Raw genomic sequence first — 19608 nt, 5'->3', positions numbered from 1 at the left:
TGAGAGAATCAAATAGCTTCAAATGTGAAAAGTGTTTTAGAGATGGTATTTTAGGGAATACAAGTAAACTTTCTGTATAAGACAGAATTTATCTCAAGCCCATCAAATGCTCTTTAACTAATAGCACCTTTCTTTCCTCCGAAAGAAAGTGGCTAGAAGAAATCATTACTAACATCATTAGATGATGAGAGCTACAAACCAGCCTGAAATAAAGAGCTCTCTAGTACATTCCTCTCTGTAATGTATTTTGCTGGAGGAACATGAAAAAAGGTAGATTTATACCACTAGAGCAAAAGATAGTTAGCAGAAAGATCAGACTAATATTTTCTTCAGAAAAAAAGTAACAACAAAGAAGCAAACAAACAACCACCCCCAGAAAAAAACCTAACAGCAACATAAACATAGGGGGGAAAAAAACTCAAAACAAGAAGAAAACCCAAACCCCACACACCAGAGCTAATATGCTTTAGCCATCACAGAATGATGAATGCAGTGTCTGCTCAGCTTACAAACACTGGAGAAAAAATTCTCTACATTTTTGAAAAATGTATCCAGTTTGACTAGAAAATGAATTCTTTCTAAAAATCAAACAATTGCTACGATGTCTTGGAAAAAAACCTAAATACACAGCTATTTCAAGAGCACCCTGTTTGCAAAGCAGCCAAGTGATACACCTCTGAGAACTACTTTTAGCTACTGCAGGAAAGATAAATCAAGAAACTGCTCAGTTGAGATGCAATTTGACAGTTATTAGCAGAAGTAGTAATTTGATGAAGAAAAAAAATCAGGGGAAAAAATATCTCTTTCTCTTCACAGCAACAGATTTTGGAAGCCTATTTGCACATAAATTGGAAAAAACAATTCTTGCATTAGAAACTGATGAAGATGAAACAATATACTCTAAATCCTAACATATTTGAAATTATTGTCTTTGATTCAAAGCTGATAATCCTGTAACAGCAAGTAGCTAAACAGGGGCTTACAGGACTCACTCTGCATGTTGAAGAGACCGCACAGTCAGATCCTGATCTAGGGCCATTCAGCTATCAAAACAACCAGATTTACTGCTGTACACACCTTTGGTTTTGCCATTTGAAACCATCTACAGCACACGGAACGTTCAGTTGTGTTTTAAGCGCTAGCAGCATAAATATCCCCTGATGTACCATATACTTCACCACTTCTGGCTTCCCGTAAATCAGGCATACAACCAATCATCTTTTTAATGTTGGACATTAACAGCAACTCTATGATTCAAATCCAGCCTTTGCAGAGTTGCCTTTCACAGGAATGCAAAGCACTCACGAGCAGGCTTACGACTGAGCAAGGGCAGATTCAAAATTTGGCCATGATCTTCCCGCTACAAGCCTGCCATCATTAGAGATGTGATATTCTGCATCTCTGAATTTATCTCATCTGTATAAAAGGCTTTTTAAAAAAACCCCACACTCCTATAAGCAGGGAAAAAATAATTTAGAAAGCCTTTTGCGCTCCTTAAGAACTGCCTCTTTGTGTACCCATAAAATTTCAGTGTAAATGTTTTCACTCACTCGTAAGCAGACATGCTGTTCTTTACTGCATTACAATTAGATGCATAGATTAAGAGATATCTTTCATGTCATTATATCAAGCTCTTCTACAAATGTACAAAGGGATTTTATAGATTGTTGTCTTTTCTGCTTACCAGTGAATTTTCATACTCAGTGTGAAATGCAGTAAAAGTGAAAGATACCTTCCCACTGTTTACAGTGCCCACTAAGAACCATTTCAAAACCAAATAAAACTTAGCTATGAATTAAGCAGCACAAACTGTTTTCCCATGGGGTTGCTTTTTTCTTTCCCCTTCCCCTCATCTTTCAGTTCATGAGGATAGGGAACATGAAAACTAAATGGATTTATGTTTAAATAATTCATGTTTTCAGGCACATCAAACCAAGTACTAAAGTTCACCCACGAGGCTGGCCAGATTTAGCTGATTCCAGTGGTATTTTAAACAACATTCTAGACAGCTAGTCACAAAAGGTTACAAAGAAATGCTGAGCAGCTGCACTGAGAGAGTTGCTTCGAAACATGTTGAAACTACCTATTCTTACTGATGGGGAGACATTATCAGCCGTGCAGAAGCACCACTGCGTTTTGGAGAGTCATGCCTGCAAAAGAGAACTTTTGTGAGCAGGGCAAGCTCTGCAACATCCTGGGAAGATGAAGAGAATTACAAAGGCTGAATATCATTCTCCTGCCAAGTAGTAGGAAAACATGTGGCAACATCAAGCATCTTTAAGAGCACAAATCCCACAGGGTAGACTTCTGCACTCAGCTGAATTGATCCTACAAGCCAAGTCGCCTTAAACTGAGGTCCCATGGGGGCTGGGAAGTGAAACGATGGCAGTAATTTTCAGGATATAACAACTGACATCTGGTTTGGCAACACTGCTTTGCCTGTATAGGAGATGGTTGGTTGAAGTGAAGAAATCATTTTGCCATATGAAAACCTTGATCAGGTTACCAACTTGCTGCCTTATCAGTGAACTTCGGCAGTTAGGTTTATATGTTCAAATTCACTCAAGTGGAGATTTAATGCAACAACAACCACCACCAAAAAAAAACACAAACAAACAAAAAACCAACAAACAAATAAACAACACCCAAAAACCACCAAAAACCACAACAAAAAAACAACTCCAAAACCCCCTGCCCAAAAAGTTATTACTGGAGAGATGTGTTGGAACTGGAGCAGGACAAAAGGAAAACAAAAAGAAAATACAGTATTCCTGGATTCGCAGTGGAGCCCACACTGATTTATTCCAAGTCAGTTTGTTTCCAGTCTAAATTAATACTGCTTATAATACTACAATGTAAATAACATAGAGATAAGATCTGATAAAGAGTTAAGCTCTGCAGAATGTGTTTTGGATAAGTATCATTAGAAATAGCTCAAAACATCTTTAAAGAAGTATCATCTAATAACATGCTTACTCATGAGGGGAAATTTTGAGCCCTTCAGCAGAATGCAACCTTACTGCAAGCAGGATCTTAATGGCTTCAAGCTACTGTTTATGCAGACAGAGGCCTCTTTAAATCAAAGATGTTCAAAAGTGTCCTTGTTATAAGTTGCCTGTACTGGGCATCCCATCACAAATTTATGTCCTCATGCTTTCTAGAGTAATGATGTCCATATACCCACATAAGCTATCTGTGAGCAACACAGACTCTTCCACTCGACTACTCCTCCCACATTAGGTAGAAAGATTAAGTGCCCCATAGGCCTTTTCTGTGGAAGCCACTCTAAAATACATTGTGCAGCATTTACTGTCTGTAACATATGCATAAAATACATGTATGATGAGAAAATGTGCATTAATTGATTAATTAATTCTGACACAAGCACCAGAATACGGTCCACCATCATTAAAAATAATAATGTAATTCAGTAGGTATTACTGTAAACAACTTCTGCCCTTTGGTGGTCTGTAAAGCAACATTAATTTCCTTCCTTCATGAAACAAAAAGCTTGCCGGAACCTGCAACTTCTTTTTTTTTCCCCTTTTCTTTTTAAAACAAACAAACATTTAAAAATGAAGTTGTTTTTGCTCCAGCCACCTGACAGTGTGGAGAAGCTGCACAGAAGCTCACTTCCAGAGGATGTGGAAGGTAAAAAATGTAGCTGTGACCTTAACAATAATCCTGTTTCCATATTACAATACATTTTTGTATATAACAAGGCAAAGTCTCTTGTGTTCCAGTCAGAAAAAGTCATCTTCCAGTAAAAGCACAATGTGATCAATAACATTTTCTTAATATATTATATTATCTCTCACTGAAACATTTTTTTTCACTTGGCATTTCAGGCTGCCAAGTAGGGGAAAGTCATGACAAAACTAAGATGGTAAATGAGATACTGCAAATTAATTCCATCCAAAAGCAATCTTTTTGTTCGTGAACAGTTTGACAAGCCTGCATCGTCTGACTTCAGCAAAAGCTTTCTAAGCTTTCAAATATACATGAAACAGAAGAATCTGCTCCACTGCCATACCAATCTTCACTTTAGTCTGCATAATCATGTTGAAACGCATTATAGTTTCAACAACCAACTCTAAGACCAAAATTGGTGGGGGATACTTTAAATATTAGTTTAGAAAATAGACTGAGAAGTCTGTAATATCATTTGTGAAATCCTATTTTCAAGTCACAGCCCAGAGCAAGGCAGAACACAGGAATCCTGCACTTTTGAAGCTGTTTTGCACAGAGTCATCTGCAATCTGATCCTGAAAAGGCCTCAGTGATGAAAACGCCAGCTGAAGGATCTCAATTTGGTACCGGCAAAGTTCAAAGAGAGCTTTGTCACAATGGGCATTAAAGTACTTTACTGTACTTTACGCATGTCTGAAATTACTTCTGCTTTATTCCCCCCTTGGAGCTAATGTCCTTCTGCAGGCTGAAATGGTGACCCGCTGGGAATGGTGACCCGCTGGGAGCAGGGCTCATGTGCCCTGCCTTCTGTGTGAAAGCCCATCATCATTTTAGCAACAGTAGCTGCAGATTCAGCTGCGTTACTGAGAGTAACTGGTATTCAGCATGGTCCAGAAAGGCATTATCCGGGAAAAAAACTTGCGTGTACACAGGATGCTGCCAGTAGGATTACTTATGTGCACCCAATATTGGCACAATTAGGTGCAGAATCACTGCTGTGCTAATATTTCAGCATAAGGGGCAGGCTGTTGTTGAATATTCATGCTGTAGCCATGCTCTCTGCATGAATTCTCTAGCAGGAACACATAAAGGCTGTAACCATACCCTGAAGAGTTTACCTTCAAACACCCCAATTAAAGAGACACTTTAGTATGTACCCTGTTTTAAGCTCACAGGGCATGCTCATCGATTAATTGTATTCTTACAGTGAAGGATGTGCTCCATATCCTTACTTAATCAAAACTCATGTTGAAAACAACATAAAAGAAGTGGGAGAAAATAAATGAAAATTTAATTTACATCTGCCAATCCCAACACCTCATGAGATCAGAAACATGTAAAGGGCCAAACAACCCATCTACCTAAGAAGTCATTCATGAAAGATTGAAACATTGTTTTTAATTGTGGTGGAAATGCATGCAGGGGAGATGCACAGTACTCAGCTGATGGAATAAATCCAAGAAGCAGCAGATATATTTGTGAGAGAAAGGGTAAAAAAACCCAACCCAAACCAGACCTAAACAAAAAACAGTCCCACTGATAAGCACAGATGACATTATAAGCAAACTAGACAGGAAGGACAAAATAACCAAGGCTTTGAAGGACAGGAGAAAGTTTGTAGGGTTTTTTGGTGGCAGTTTTTACTTCTTTTTTAAAAAACAAATTAGGCAGCAGGTCTTCATGCAAATGAGCACTTATAAAACAGCCTTTCTAGGTGAATAATTTTTTATGATTAATAAAATCTGCAATCTGAGTAACAGCGTCCTGATGACTTTTTGCCATTTGCAATTATCGCTCATCCTGGCACCAAAAACTCATTATTATTAAAGCTGACAAAAAGAATACTTAACTGTTTCTATGAAAGAACTTAATTCTTAGAAGAAGCCCAAGTTTCTAAGCTTTGTTTCTACTTCCAAATCTTGAATGTGAAAAATGAGGCCATCCTAGCAACCCCCTGTGTATGTCTCCTTCGATTTCCAACAAGTAATTTGGGTCAAAGCATCTAATTTGTAACACAGCACAACACATTACAAAAGCGTATTTCTTTGGTTTAAAAGGAACCTACAAAGAATATGGACTTAATGTAGCCCTGTATAACTAAAAGCATACAGTTTATACAATAAACATACTTTTTATTTTTGCTTTTTCATAGCCATTTTCTCCCAGGAAACCAGAAGCATTTAGCAGTTAATGCAGGACTTGGGAGTACCCCTGCGAATAAGAGTGTTATCATCTCCATTTTAGTGGCATGGAAGCTGAAACAAAACTATTACAATGGTGGCTGTGGCAGAGAGAGAGCTAGCAACCATATGCAACTCTAGGCTCTAGACTTATCTACAGCAGAAAGGAATATAGGTATAGCGCAATCTCAGCAAGTTGGCAGAAAACAACAAATTGAGTGCTGCAGTCAAAATGCCATAGATATGGGATACCATCCTGATGGATCTCCACAAGCTTTGGAAGCTAAACTGTGTGAACCTCATGAAGTTCAACAAGGCCAAGTGCAAGGTCCTGCGCCTGAGTTCAGACAATCCTTCAGTATCAATACAGGCTTGGGGGACGATGGGATTGAAAGCAGCCTTGGGGGAAAGGACTTGGGTATGCTGCTGGATGAAAAGCTCAATATGAGATAGCAATATGCACTTTCAGCCCAAAAGGCCAACTGTATCCTGGGCTTCACCAAAAGAAGAATGGCCAGAAGTTTGAGAGAGCAGATTCTGCACCTCCACTCTGAAGAGACCCCCACTTGTAGTACTGCATCCAGTTCTAGAGCCCTCAACACAAGAAGGAAATGGACTTGCTGGAGCACATCCAGGGGAAGGCTGCAAAAACCATCAGAGGGCTTGAACACCACTGCTGTGCAGAAAGACTGAGACTCATGGGGGTTTTCAGCCTCAAGAAGAGAAAACTGTAGGGAGACGTTATTGCAGCCTTCCAGTACTTACAGGGGACCTATCAGAAGGATGGGTACAGTCTTTTTAGCAAGCCCTGTTGCAACAGGACAAGGAATAATGGTTTTAAACTGAAAGAAAGAAGATTTAGACTCAATGTAACAAAAGTTTTTTTACAATGAGGGTGGAGAAACACTGACACAGGTTGCCCAGAGAGATTTCAAGTCAGGTTAGACAAGACTCAGAAACGTCATCTACTTAAAGCTGGCCCTGCTGGTGACCTCTCAACCCAAAGCACTTTACAATTCCATGATTTTTGTGTTAGCATCTACAGAGATGAAAGTTCGAATGTTACCTTCACCCGCCCCTTGCTTCCTGACATGACACAGCAAAAACAGAGCCCTGTTAAAAAAATAACACAACCACCCAACACAGGTGCTGTTAAATGGACTCAAACATACACAAATAAATGGTGCCCAATGCTTGTAGAACATTGATTCCAGCCCCTTATAAACACAGATCTCCAGTTTATGAAGATTTAGTGAAAGGTTAAAGCTCTGGAGCGTATAGTGAGCCATATTCTTCCCAGGAAGCACAATAAGAAAGGCAACATGTGCAAGCTAGAACAAGGGAAAAATCTGGTAAGAGGCAAGGAAGAACAATTCAGAGTAGGTGCTTAACCAGCAGGATGGTTGTCTGGAGAAACTGCAGAGGCCCCATCCTCAGGGGTATTAAAGGACTCGCTTGAACATGGACACAGCCCTGAACATCCTCCTCCACCTCTGCAGCTGGCCTGCTTTGAGCAGCAGATTGGACAAGATAACCTCTCAAGGTCTTTCCCAAACTGAATTACTCTATGAATAACATACCAAAGATATGTGAGATTATTCCTGCATCCCAAAGCTCATCACAAATTCATACAGAAAGCATGACCTTGGGCTTCTGTGACTAACTTCCACTTCATTCATTTGGAACAACCCCAAATCTTTGGTTTCGCCCATCTAAAAACTATAAACATGAAAAGCAAACTGCAATCATTCTGTTCAAGCTCCTAAGCACACATGGTTCTTTGAGGTCTCACTTTGAGTTTACATACCTTCCTGACCCTCTCTTCTCCTAAGCAATACTCCAAAAAGCAATCAGTCTGCCTGTGCAGAGACCCACGGTTATTTTAATAACTGTATCACAGAAACAGCTCTCAACGTCTTCATTTCAAATTCCTCCCCCCTTCATAAGAGGTGTTGTGTACAGTGAAAAATAGTTCAGTTTGAACCAGTAAAAACTGGGGTTAAGGACTTCCTCACTTGGAATACAAAAATTGCAAATACATGTGACTGTCAAGATATACATGGCTACAATCAACATGCATAAATACTTTTTATATCCTTCAGAAAAACTGAGTTAAAGGCCTTTGAAGTGGAACATCCGAAAACAGGTAAGGGAGACAAGTATGCATCTCCTCTGTGCAGCCTATTCCCAGATGAAGACAAAGTTCATCCTGGAATTCAAGCCTCTTTCAAACAACTTCTCATGCATAACAGAAGCCTTCAGGAGGCAGCCTGGACAACAGTAGCTTTCTCATTTCCCATTTTTAAAATATGTTTTCTTCTTTTGTTACAATCAGACCACAGCCATGGTGGCAGAAACACCCACAAGGCATACCATAAGCTAACAGAATTACTCTGCAATCATTTGAAGTTCAACCTAAGACTATCCTCAGCATTTCATGTTGATGTGACTAGGTGATGCCGCAAATTATCACAAGCTGGATTTGCTAGACATTCCCCACCACAAAAGTGAATTAAACTGTCACTCATTGCTGTATGAGTTGCTCTAGTACAGCTACTTCTTCATAGTTGCACGCTTCTCCAAATTAAAACCAAAACCTTTTGTTGCAAGTGAAAGCCTTCATCCTCATTTCTGTGCATTTTCTTTCATTTTCTACTTCTCTTACTTTTCTGCTCATTTTTCCTCCAACCGTGTTGAACCCTCTCTGCTCCACTTGCCCCCTCAATGCTCTCTTTTGCTCTGGTGATTAGTAGAGAGAAACCAAGGAACTTGGACATGAATTCCAGCCACCCTGGCCAAACTATTAATTATTATCTGAGCAGTGAAGTAGTGATGACCTCTTGGTCCTTCCCCTAAGGCCACTTGCAAGTAACCAGTCAGCAAAGCTTGCAGAAGCACAGGAACATGTCTCTCTTTGCATAGGACCACGATCAGCATGTCAAACTAAGGCTGAGACTGTATTCCTGAGTATCCATTCTCTGGCATATCTCCCAACATACACACCGTATTAAAATATAGGGAAACCAGATATATTATTCATCATGAGGTCTAACAACAGAATAAAATTTGAAGAATGTTTGATTTAACTGCAACTAAAATTGCAGTTGTTGGTATCTGCAATTTGCAGCATTACACACATGCAGGGACAAACATAAAGAAGGAATATAAAATAAAAGCCTTATTCACAATTCAGACTCAAATTCCAGAAAAAGATTCCTATATGTATTATTATATACATTATTTACAGTTGTGTACTGGCAGCACAGAAAAAGAAATATTAAATGCACTCTCCCATACACACTTCTACACACGGAAGCATACACACAATTTCCTGGTTTACCATGAACACACTAATGATAGGAATTGAAAAATACTTTTGAGCTATCAAAACTACACTGAAAGCTTTAAGGTAGTTGCTCAGGGAAAAAACCACTAATTTCCAAAAGTGAAAGACTTGGAAATAGACTTTCACAGTTTCCAATGTGTAGTTCAAATTCATTTATGGGAAAAGGCTGCCAGAAACATTATGATCAAGATGCATTGGGGATACTGAGGTGTTCAGTAAGGAATCCTGTGAAGGAACAGCAAACACGGGAGGTAAGGATTGCACATTTGTGTGAGAAAATGATTAAACATTAAAAATGGGGGGTGGGGGGAGGACACACGGATGGGTATATGCAAGACTTGGTGGTCTTGGCAGACAGCACATAGAACTTGCTGCCAGGAACATACCGTTGCAATGCAGGCAAAGTGCCTCCATCCTGGGCTGCACTGGAAAGAGAAGAGCCAACAGGGGTCAGAGAAGAGATTCTTCCCCTGCATGAGGATTTGTGAACTGTCCAGAGCAAGGAAGCTTTGACACATTGGGCAAGTTCAGTGGAAGACGTTGATGGCTGGAAGATAGCCTGAGCTTCTACAGACCTCACTATGTCTTCCAGTTCCCAAAGTGAAGGTGCAGAGAAGACAGTGTGAGCCTCTTCTTAGAAGAGTACACAGAACTGACAGGCATAAAACTGCAACTTCAGATTATAGGTGAGGTAAATATCCCTCATGAGGTGGTGGAACACAGCAACAAAGCTTTGAAGTCAGAATCCTTGGAGATACTCAAAATCCAAATGGGCGTGGGCCTGTGTACCCTAATTGAGGTGGCATTGCTCTAAGCAGTAAGTTGAACTGGATGATCTCCACAGGTGCCTTCCAGCCTATCCCACAGATCTACATGTCTGGTTGGGAGAAGCCAGTAAGCTGGTCAAAGAAGGATAAGAAAGATATCAAACAGGACCAAGGGTCAGAATTAGCTCAAAGAAGAAAAAACACTGACAGGATTACAAAGAGAAGGTAGGAAAGGGGTAAGACAAGAAAAATAACAGGCTGACAGCAAAGGTGAAAGCACATGATCAAGAACAAGGAAGAGGCAAAACCAGAAAAGATAAATCTTTGTCCACTAAATTACATTTTTCTCCAGCAGTTGGGAAGAGAAAAATCCCACAAGAGTCATTCAGCAATGAAGTGTTTAAGTTTCTACTCTGATGTGCATAGTAGAATTGAGTAAGAGAGGGAATCAGTTTTCTTTCCCCTCCCCAAGCTGCCAAGACACGGAGTGACCTTTAATCTCTCTTTTCCAAATATTTAAACTTCATCTAGCAAACTTCACAGGTATTTGTAACTATACATGTTGAAACAAGAATGTTTCACTTGTGATGTAGAAATACATGCACATATGTCAGCTTTGAATTCATAATGTTCATTAGACCCAAATAAGCATCCTGTAGCTTTTTATAGTTTTGTATGACACAGGCCTATGACTCTGTACACACAAGAACTTTGCTCTCTCTTGGAGCTACACCACCGAATTCAAGTACCTGATCAGGTTTAGCATTAATCCTATCATATTATTTTTCTACTGTAACATAGATGCTCATTTGCATACAATGCCAATAGGGACTTGCTGCAGTCACTGAAAGGGAAAGCACAGCCCAAATTACATTCATGTAAACAAACAAACCAGCATCTGCACACTTACCCTGAGATATCCAGAATCTGAATCAAAATCAGCCTCAGGTGTAACAGTCAGTAAGCAGGACAGCAAAACTTTGCATTTAGCAGGAGGTTTCTGGGAAGCCGGACTACCTGCGAAGAGTTGAAGAGAGTTATTGTAATACATAAAGATGAACTGGTCCTTAATAATAATAGGTTTCAAATGAGGCACAGCACAAGAAAAAAAAATAATAGCTGCACAATGGGATATATTACATGCCAACATGATCGGCATGAAGAATTTAATCCCCTGAAGGTGACAGAAATTTGTTACAAAGCACAGAGCGTTAGATGCTGGTAGATACTTACAGTCTAGCAAAGAACATCTAATACCCAAGATAACATGGTGTTAACCCTCTAATCAGGGATAAGGAGGAGACCAGAAAGAGCACGGTATTTTTCTTAATTTGTTGTTATCACAGAGAGGACAACTTCGAGCACTTGCAAAACCAAGACGCTCTCAGATTATTTAGAAGTTGGATAGTGCTGTAGAGTCTTTGGTAACACCGGATTTTTCCATAAAATAAAAATAATCCCTAGAGGCAAATTTAAAGAAATACACCTCATTTTAATGCCCAGAGTAAAACGACTATTCATTAAAGCACAGCAATTTTACACCTGTGTTCTCCATCTTGTATGCAATATATATTAAGTAATCTTTATGACAGGAAGTGGCATGTAATCCTGCAAGATGAACTGCTATCAATATCTGCAAATCGATACAATGTTTTTAAAGTGGATATAACAGTACCTATTGATTTCGTGTTTTTAGCATTGAGGTTTCAGTTTCTATAAAGATTCTTACAAAGTTAAGAGAGCTACATACAAGTAATTGAGTTGAAATAATGTGAAATTTACCATGGACTCCCCTTGAACAATGCAATCATGGCTTCCCTCCCATTACCTCAGATTAAGCTTTTGTTATTTTATATCTTTATATTGTGTAATTATAATAATTTTGAGGGGGTAAAGTAACACCAAAAGCCATAGAAGGTTCATCATGTAAAAAATCTTCTTGGAAGGTATCTCCCTACATGGCTTTTGTTATGTTTGAATAGCCTGAACAAATGATTTCCCTTGTGAAAACCTATAAATGGCCCAGTCCTGAAAACTGTAGTCTAAAGAGGTGTGGTCATGGAGGTGCGGTAAAGGAACATGGAACAGAAGCACACAGAAGAACTAAATGACTCATCCAAGGTTACTTGGTAGAGCAGTGAAGCAATGAGCTCCATGGAGTCATGCTCCATTCCTCTAAGAGAATCTAATAGAAATGGTAAATTCTTCCTGCATTTCTGCAAATAAAGCATATAGGAACTTTTAGCTTGACTAGACAACCAAATGGCTCATACTGCAGTGAATGATCTGTAACAAGAGCTGGCTGCAAGGCATGTAGTACCATCACACAGAAAAACAAAAAACTTGGAAGATCAGACCACTCTAAAAAAAAATGATAGGATTAGGGTCAGCTGACATCTCAAAATGAATCTCATAATGCAAAGAGACAAAATATTTAAACTTATTAGTCCTTTCTCCATGCAGATAAGAATAGAGTCCTGCTTAACCACTAGCTGAGCTGCAGGTTATGTTTATTCCTTGAAAACCTAAAGCAAGGTACTACAAGGAAGAAGCACATTAAAAACCTGGGGAGGGTGCAGATATCTAAATATCTCATGTTACCCCTCATCATTCCTGTCCTGTCCTACAGAGCTCCATCCTCCTCCTTAGCCTCCTTCGTTTACAGGGTTAGACTCATTTTGAAGCTAAGGCTCTTCAAATAGCTGGTCTAATAATTTATCTATTTAACACTTCTCAAACATGTTGAGACATTTCAACCACTATTTCTGTCTTTCACAACATAACTAAAAAATTCAGCATGGACTGCCTGAAAAGACTCAAACAAAAATAGAATCTTTTCTTTTCTTTTCCTTTTTGTTCGGCAGAGAGAGCACTGGTTTCATGAAGCAGTTTAAGGAAAGTAAAGGAAAAACTCAAGGGAGTAATTTCTCCTTTGCATAGTGACTCATCACATCACAGTTACTCTGTCATCTCCAAGGGCAACACTAGGCCAGAGCTGCTCTGGAAGACCTTCTCAGGGAAACACCCACTATTTCAAAGCCATCTCAGGATTCCTGTTCCAGGACTTCACAGAATAGAAGAGCCTTTGACAGTAATAAAAACTAAAATGGATTTCTGATAAGGAAGAAATTTGAGAAGCTAAATGACAGTTTTACATGAAGGAAACCTTTTTTCTTTCTCACCTCAATAGTGAAAGACATGAAGAGTATTTACAAAGTGTATTACAGACTCCAGACAGCAGTGATATAGGGACAGGCAAAACAGACCTCACAGTTGGTATGTGACATCTGAAGAAAGAAGGATTAGAAAGAAAAAAAGAATCAAGAAAAGCAGTAATCTGCCACCATGAAAATGGTAGGCAAAGACGAACTTCAGTTAAGAAAGCTTTTGCTTGCTCCTGGACATGCAGTCCCAAAGAACAGTCAAAATTATTACCTGATGCAACACAATGACAGGATTAATGGTTTTTACTGTTTAACATACTGCAACTGATATCATTTACCAGATGCAAAACACCATGCAACACCTCATCACAATGCCTCACCTGTAGTTGGGCCGGGGTGGGGGGAGGGGAGGAAGTATTTGTAAAGGAAGAAGGACAAAACCAAGGACATGAGACAGTTATTGTAGGTTAATTAATCAGAAACAGTTTAAGAAAAAAATTCTATGAAAGAATGCCTGTGCAGACAAGCTATAAATCAACTGTGAAGCATAAAGTGCTTTAAAAATGCCCTTTACAAGATGCTTCTTTGCACTGCAAACAACCTCCCCACATCATGTACCGCAGCTTCAGGCAGAGGCTGAAAAAGGGGGAAGAAACACTAGAAAGACACAGCTGGAGCACATTCTTTGCAAATAAACAAGGCAAAGGTGAGCAAATCAGAAGGAAAAAAAAAAAAGACCCACATGTAAGGTATAAGCACTTATTAGGCACGCTAAAAATACGTTTCACAAGCAGTAAAAGAAGGGTGCTTATAGACAGTGTATCTGGCAAGTCAAAACCAGTCACCCTGCAAACAGCCGAGGAAGCTGCACAGATACAGAGGTTAAGTAGAGACTGACATAACCCAAACTTCTCTGTGCTGCACCAGTTAGGGACTACTGCCATGCTGTCACAGTTATCTTTAGCATATTTGGATTGAGATTATTCCAGCCCTACAAGGAAAATCTCCCCAGTGCCTGGTGTGACCTGTTGTCCTAATGCTGCCAGAAACTAACCAAGTGGTCTAAGAAGAAAGCAATTACAGATCCCACAATAAGCTAAACAGGCTCCGAAGCTGGGCAAAGAGTTGCCACCCAGGACAGGAAAAAAAACAACCAACCAAACTAAAAAAACCCCACTACTACCATCACCAAAACAGAACTGAAAGATGCATCCATTTTCACAGCCCCATTTGACTTGATGGGAAGGAGTAACTGCTCCACACCAAGACATCTGCAGAATGCTATGTATATGTTGACCCCAATCTATTATTTATCACAGAATTTACAGATCTCTCTTTTCCACTATTGGCAACCAGCTATTTATTTGCAGGTTAGAACACCACAAGGTCTGTAGATCCCAGACCATTTGCAAGCCCAAAAGATTCTGAAAAGCTTGGAAAGAGGCTAACAATACTGCCAGTACTCATCAAGATCCAAAAGAATTTAAGCTACAGCCAACAAGACTAAGGAAACACCCAAGAAAAATAACCAAAGAGGAGAACATCCACACATACCTAAACTAAGTTATTTATAACAATCTTTCAACAGCAACTGGATGTACTAATATCTCCAGGTTTGAAATGATAATTGTTGGATTCCTAAGATTACTTGTTACATTTTACTCAATGTTTCTCACAATCACATTCATCTCTCTGAAAGCAGGCTGTGAACTATTAGCATCTCTTCATCAAAGATTTAGACAGACAGTAACCTGGAGGTTATTCTGTGTAATACTTTTGAAGAAGTCCCCCAAGCTGCCCTGTGCTTCATAGATTTAAGGCTGGTCAAGGAAAGGAGAAGATAATTTTAGCTCAGTACCCACCCTGTTCCATTATATCAATGACTTAACTCCTCCTGTGACATTATATAACTTTTGAGAAAACATTTGTGGTTTAGAACTGACTGTTCAGTTTGCATTCCTGCATGGATAATTACTTCTCAAAAAGAAAATATACATCTATAATATTCATGGGAGCTTTATAAGAGCTTGGCAAACATTTCTGAGAAAACAGAGAACTCAAACAGAAGGATTACTCATGAAATGCTACATCAACAACTCTTTTGACAGGCATCTGGATTATGCCGCTTTTTAAAAGAGAAAAAAACAAAGATGTCACTTCGAAGTTGCAACGGAAACAGTGAAATATGCCATTAAAAATATCAGATCATAAACAAAGCTATTTTTGCAAACTCTAATGCCAGCAATTATGACCTAGTTTGCCAAGAAAATTAACAGCCATTCCTTTTTTTTTTTTTAAAACACTTATAAAACATTGCATGATGTACAGCGATCACTCGGAGTGAGTTTATAGTCCTAGATCAGACATCTAGAATTAGGAATCTGTGATTACTCATTTTTTTTTCTTCAAAAGGCTTTCAGTTGATGCTCTAAAAGAGATTATAGTGAACGTGCCTGCCTAACTGAACAAAACTCTAGAAGGCAGGGTGGACAAACTTTTGGAGCCCATCCTCAAAGAATGTATTCCACTATCCTTTCTCTGTATCATGTTTAACATAGAACTGCATTATCAAGGTAACACCAGTTTAGAATAGAATAGAATTAACCAGCTGTGGCCGGAAATGTCTATGGATCTGTCACGCCAGCTTGGAAAAGACGTTTGAGATCATCAAGTCCAACCTATCACCCAACACCACCTAACCAACTAAACCATGGTACTAAGTGCCTCATCAAGTCTCTTCCTAAACACCTCCAATGATGGTGACTCCACCACCTCCCCAGGCATCCCACTCTGTGGGCTCTTTCTGTGAAGAATTTCTTCCTAACATCCAGCTTAAACCTCCCCTGGTGCAGCTTGAGACTGTGTCCTCTTGTTCTGGTGCTGGCTGCCTGGAAGAAGAGACCAACCCCTGGCTACAACCATACTTTCAGGTAGTTGTAGACAGCAATAAGGTCTGCCCTGAGCCTCCTCTTCTCCAGGCTAAGCAACCTCAGCTCCCTCAGCCTCTCCTCATAAGACTTGTGCTCCAGACCCCGCACCAGCTTTGTTGCCTTTCTCTGAACACGCTCCAGCAAGTCAACATCTTTCCTAATCTGAAGGGCCCAGAACTGGACACAGGACTCAAGGTGTGGCCTAACCAATGCTTAGTACAGGGGCAGAATGACTTCCCTGCTCCTGCTGGCCACATTACTCCTGATACAGGCCAGGATGCCATTGGCCTTCTTGGTCATCTGGGCACACTGCTGGCTCATGTTCCGCCTACTATGGACCAATACCCTCAGGTCCCTTTCTGCCTGGTCGCTCTCCAGCCACTCTGACCCCAGCCTGTAGCACTGCATGGGGTTGTTGTGGCCAATGTGCAGAACCCGGCACTTGGATGTGTTAAATCTCATGCCGTTGGATTCTGCCCATCTGCCCAGCCTGTTGAGGTCCCTCTGCAGAGCTCTCCTGCCCTCTTAACAGATCAACTCCTGCCCCCAGCTTGGTGTCATCTGCAAATCTACTGAGGATGGACTCAATCCGTTCATCTAGATTATCAATAAAGATATTGAATAGGATGGCGCCCAGCTCTGATCCCTGGGGCACACCACTAGTGACTGGCTGCCAGCTGGATGTGGCACCATTCACCACCACTCTCTGGGCTTGGCCCTCCAGCCAGTTCCTAACCCAGCACAGAGCACTGTTGCCCAAGCCCTGGACTGACAGCTTGGACAGGAGTTTGTCCATGGGGGACAGTGTCAAAGGCCTTGCTGAGGTCCAGGTAGACTACATCCACAGGCCTCCCCACATCTACCAGGCAGGTCACTTGATCATAGAAGGAGATCAGGTTGGTCAGGCAGGACCCGCCCTTCCTAAACCCATGCTGGCTGGGCCTGATCCCTTGGCCATCCTGTAAGTGCTGTGTGACTGCACTCAAGATGACCTGTTCCATAATCTTGCCTGGCACTGAGGTCAGGCTGACAGGTCTGTAATTCCCTGGTTCCTCCTTCTGGTCCTTCTTGTGGATGGGCACCACGCTGGCCAGCTTCCAGTCATCTGGGACCTCTCCAGTGAGCCAGGACTGGTGAAAAAAGATGGAAAGCGGCTTGGCCAGCTTATCTGCCAGCTCTCTCGGCACCCTAGGATGGATCCCATCCAGTCCCATGCACTTGTGGGGATCTAAGTGACCGAGCAGGTCTCTAACTACTTCCTCCTGAATTACAGGGGAACTATACTGCTCCCGGCCTCCATCTGCCAGCTCAGGAGGCCAGTAGTCTAGAAGACAACCTGTCCCATTAATAATCAAGGCGAAGAAGGCGTTAAATACCTCTGCCTTTTCCTCATCTTTTGTTACAATATTCCCCTCCATATCCACTAAGGAGTGGAGGTTGTCCTTGCCCCTCCCTTTTGCCATTAATATATTTAGAAAAGCATTTTTTTATTGTCCTTCACAGCAGAGGCCAGTCTAAGCTCTAAATGGGCTTTTGCCTCTCTCATTTTTTTCCCACATGACCTAGCAACATCCGTAAACATTTCTGTGGTATTGTGTAGCAATGCTCACAAGTAGATTGACTATGATGATGAAAACAGGTACTTCTTACTCATTCTACGTTAATTTATATTTTATTTAAAAAAAAAAAAAAAAAAAAAGCTTTAGGATAGCTACCAAGATGTGTGGAGTGCAACAGAAATATGCAAAATAGTCACATGCACAGACAGACCACTGAAAAGACTGCTTATTCAAACGAATGCATGGTTCTAATGGATCTGCAATGTTCAGCTCAACATTGTTCACCTGAATAGTGAGGCTTCTTTGAAGACAAATATATGCAGTCTAGTCAAAGGCGTAGATTTCCTTAAACTGGAGTCAGCTTCTTCATAATACATTGAAGTCCATTGGCTTTGCTAGAGACTCAAAGAAGGTAATAGGCAAGTACATGTATTGAAAGGTCTTTTATTTTTTTATTGAAGCAAAGATAAGCAAAGACACCTTCTTCTGAAATGGTTTGAAGGCATTGGGATTAAAAGGCTGTAAAGTTTTAGGACTGTTTGACTAACATACCTTCCCAACTCCATTGCTTCACTAAAGCAGCTGGAGAGACTAGCATTCAAAGCACTGAAGCATTTGAGACTGAAGAGACCTCAAACTTCTTAGACACCAGGAACCGACTTTCTGTGGTTCAAGGTCTTTTCTATATTTTTGTCAAAAAGGCAATAGAGAAAGAAACAGAACAAAAATCTGTTGGTGTGCCATTTGCAGATGGTTTTTAATAGAAAGTCCTACACTTCTAGCAAGACTCTCAAGGACTATCAGGAAGTAAGGTCACATAACCAACTGAAAGTGATGTGAAGACAGCCACATTATGCATTTTGTAGTGTGGGAGGAATACTATTATGCAGCTGGAGAGAAGGAGGATAGCAACAGGCTGCTGCAAAAGAGCCAGGGCAGTGACAAAATAAGTACCTGGCTCATAGAGTTTTGTGTCCCTTCTTGTCTTACATGAAGCCATGCACAACACAACAGACTGAGCAGAGAACAGGAAGTGCACTTGTCTCACAACATTCCAGAGACAGCAGAGATCAGGGGAAAACCTAAAAAGGGCAGCCTGCACTCAAAAGGCCAAAATTATCTTACTCAAAATGATCTTACAATCTGAGCTAACAGTGTCATTGTAATGGGTTAGGGCAGATCCCCTCCCCACCACAGGCAGAAATAACGACTCAGGCAAACGGATTGCAAAAAAGTGATGGAAAGTTTAAATAGGAAAACAATAACACACAACAATGAAAGTTTTACAGAGACCCACAAGCACCATGACAAAGAGAGAGATCCCAGAGCATACCCAAGAACATCCCATCCCCACCTGGAGGTACACCCAAACCCCCCCCAGGGCTCTTTCTTCCCCCCCCCAACCCAGCCTTGGGCCTGAGCAGGCCCAAGGGAGGCAGCTCACGCCATGTTACCCAGGCAGCAGCAGGGGACGAAAGAGGAAGTGCAGACCCCGCATGGCCTTTTTATAGGGGAGCAGGGCATTATGGGAATGGAATACCTGGTCCCTGTGACCACCCCCTGGGCTGGGCCCACCCCTTGGGACCTCCCAGGTGTGGCCTGCGCAGTGGCATCTGGGCCAGCACCCAGCCTAAACCACCACAGTCATATACCAAGAGGAGGTAACATCCTTATGCAAGATTTAGGTATCAAGTAGTCTAAAAGGTAAAAATACAGCCAAAGGGATAACACTGCTGCAGTGTAGTATGGCCACCACCACATTGCATCCCAAAAAGGCTTTCAAAATCATGTCTGCCTAGAGGAGTTATCCTTTGGGTACAGAGAGAGTGACAGAAGTCCCCTCTGAGTCCCCAGATGCATTCTCCATAGCAGAGGAAACCCTATTCTCTTCACAGGGACCAACACATTATTTAATGACTTGATAATCCCAGTGGTTCCTTTTTGACCTTAGTCTGATTCTCTTTGATATTAT

The 19608-nt window shown here is 40.9% G+C and overlaps 1 protein-coding gene across 2 annotated transcripts in view; it reads right to left on the bottom strand.

Moving 5' to 3' along the window:
- Positions 1-19608, bottom strand: part of KLHL29 (kelch like family member 29) — a 413696-nt gene that overhangs the window by 334538 nt on the left and 59550 nt on the right. For both annotated transcript variants that reach the window (XM_054179897.1, XM_054179898.1), the window contains exon 2: positions 10894-11000. The gene's annotated coding sequence lies outside the window, so the exon portion shown is untranslated. The remainder of the gene's footprint in view (positions 1-10893; positions 11001-19608) is intronic.

Source organism: Dryobates pubescens, chromosome 3 (assembly GCF_014839835.1).
Source record: "Dryobates pubescens isolate bDryPub1 chromosome 3, bDryPub1.pri, whole genome shotgun sequence".
Classification (NCBI taxonomy): domain Eukaryota; kingdom Metazoa; phylum Chordata; class Aves; order Piciformes; family Picidae; genus Dryobates; species Dryobates pubescens.
This window is presented reverse-complemented; position numbering and strand designations above follow the sequence as displayed.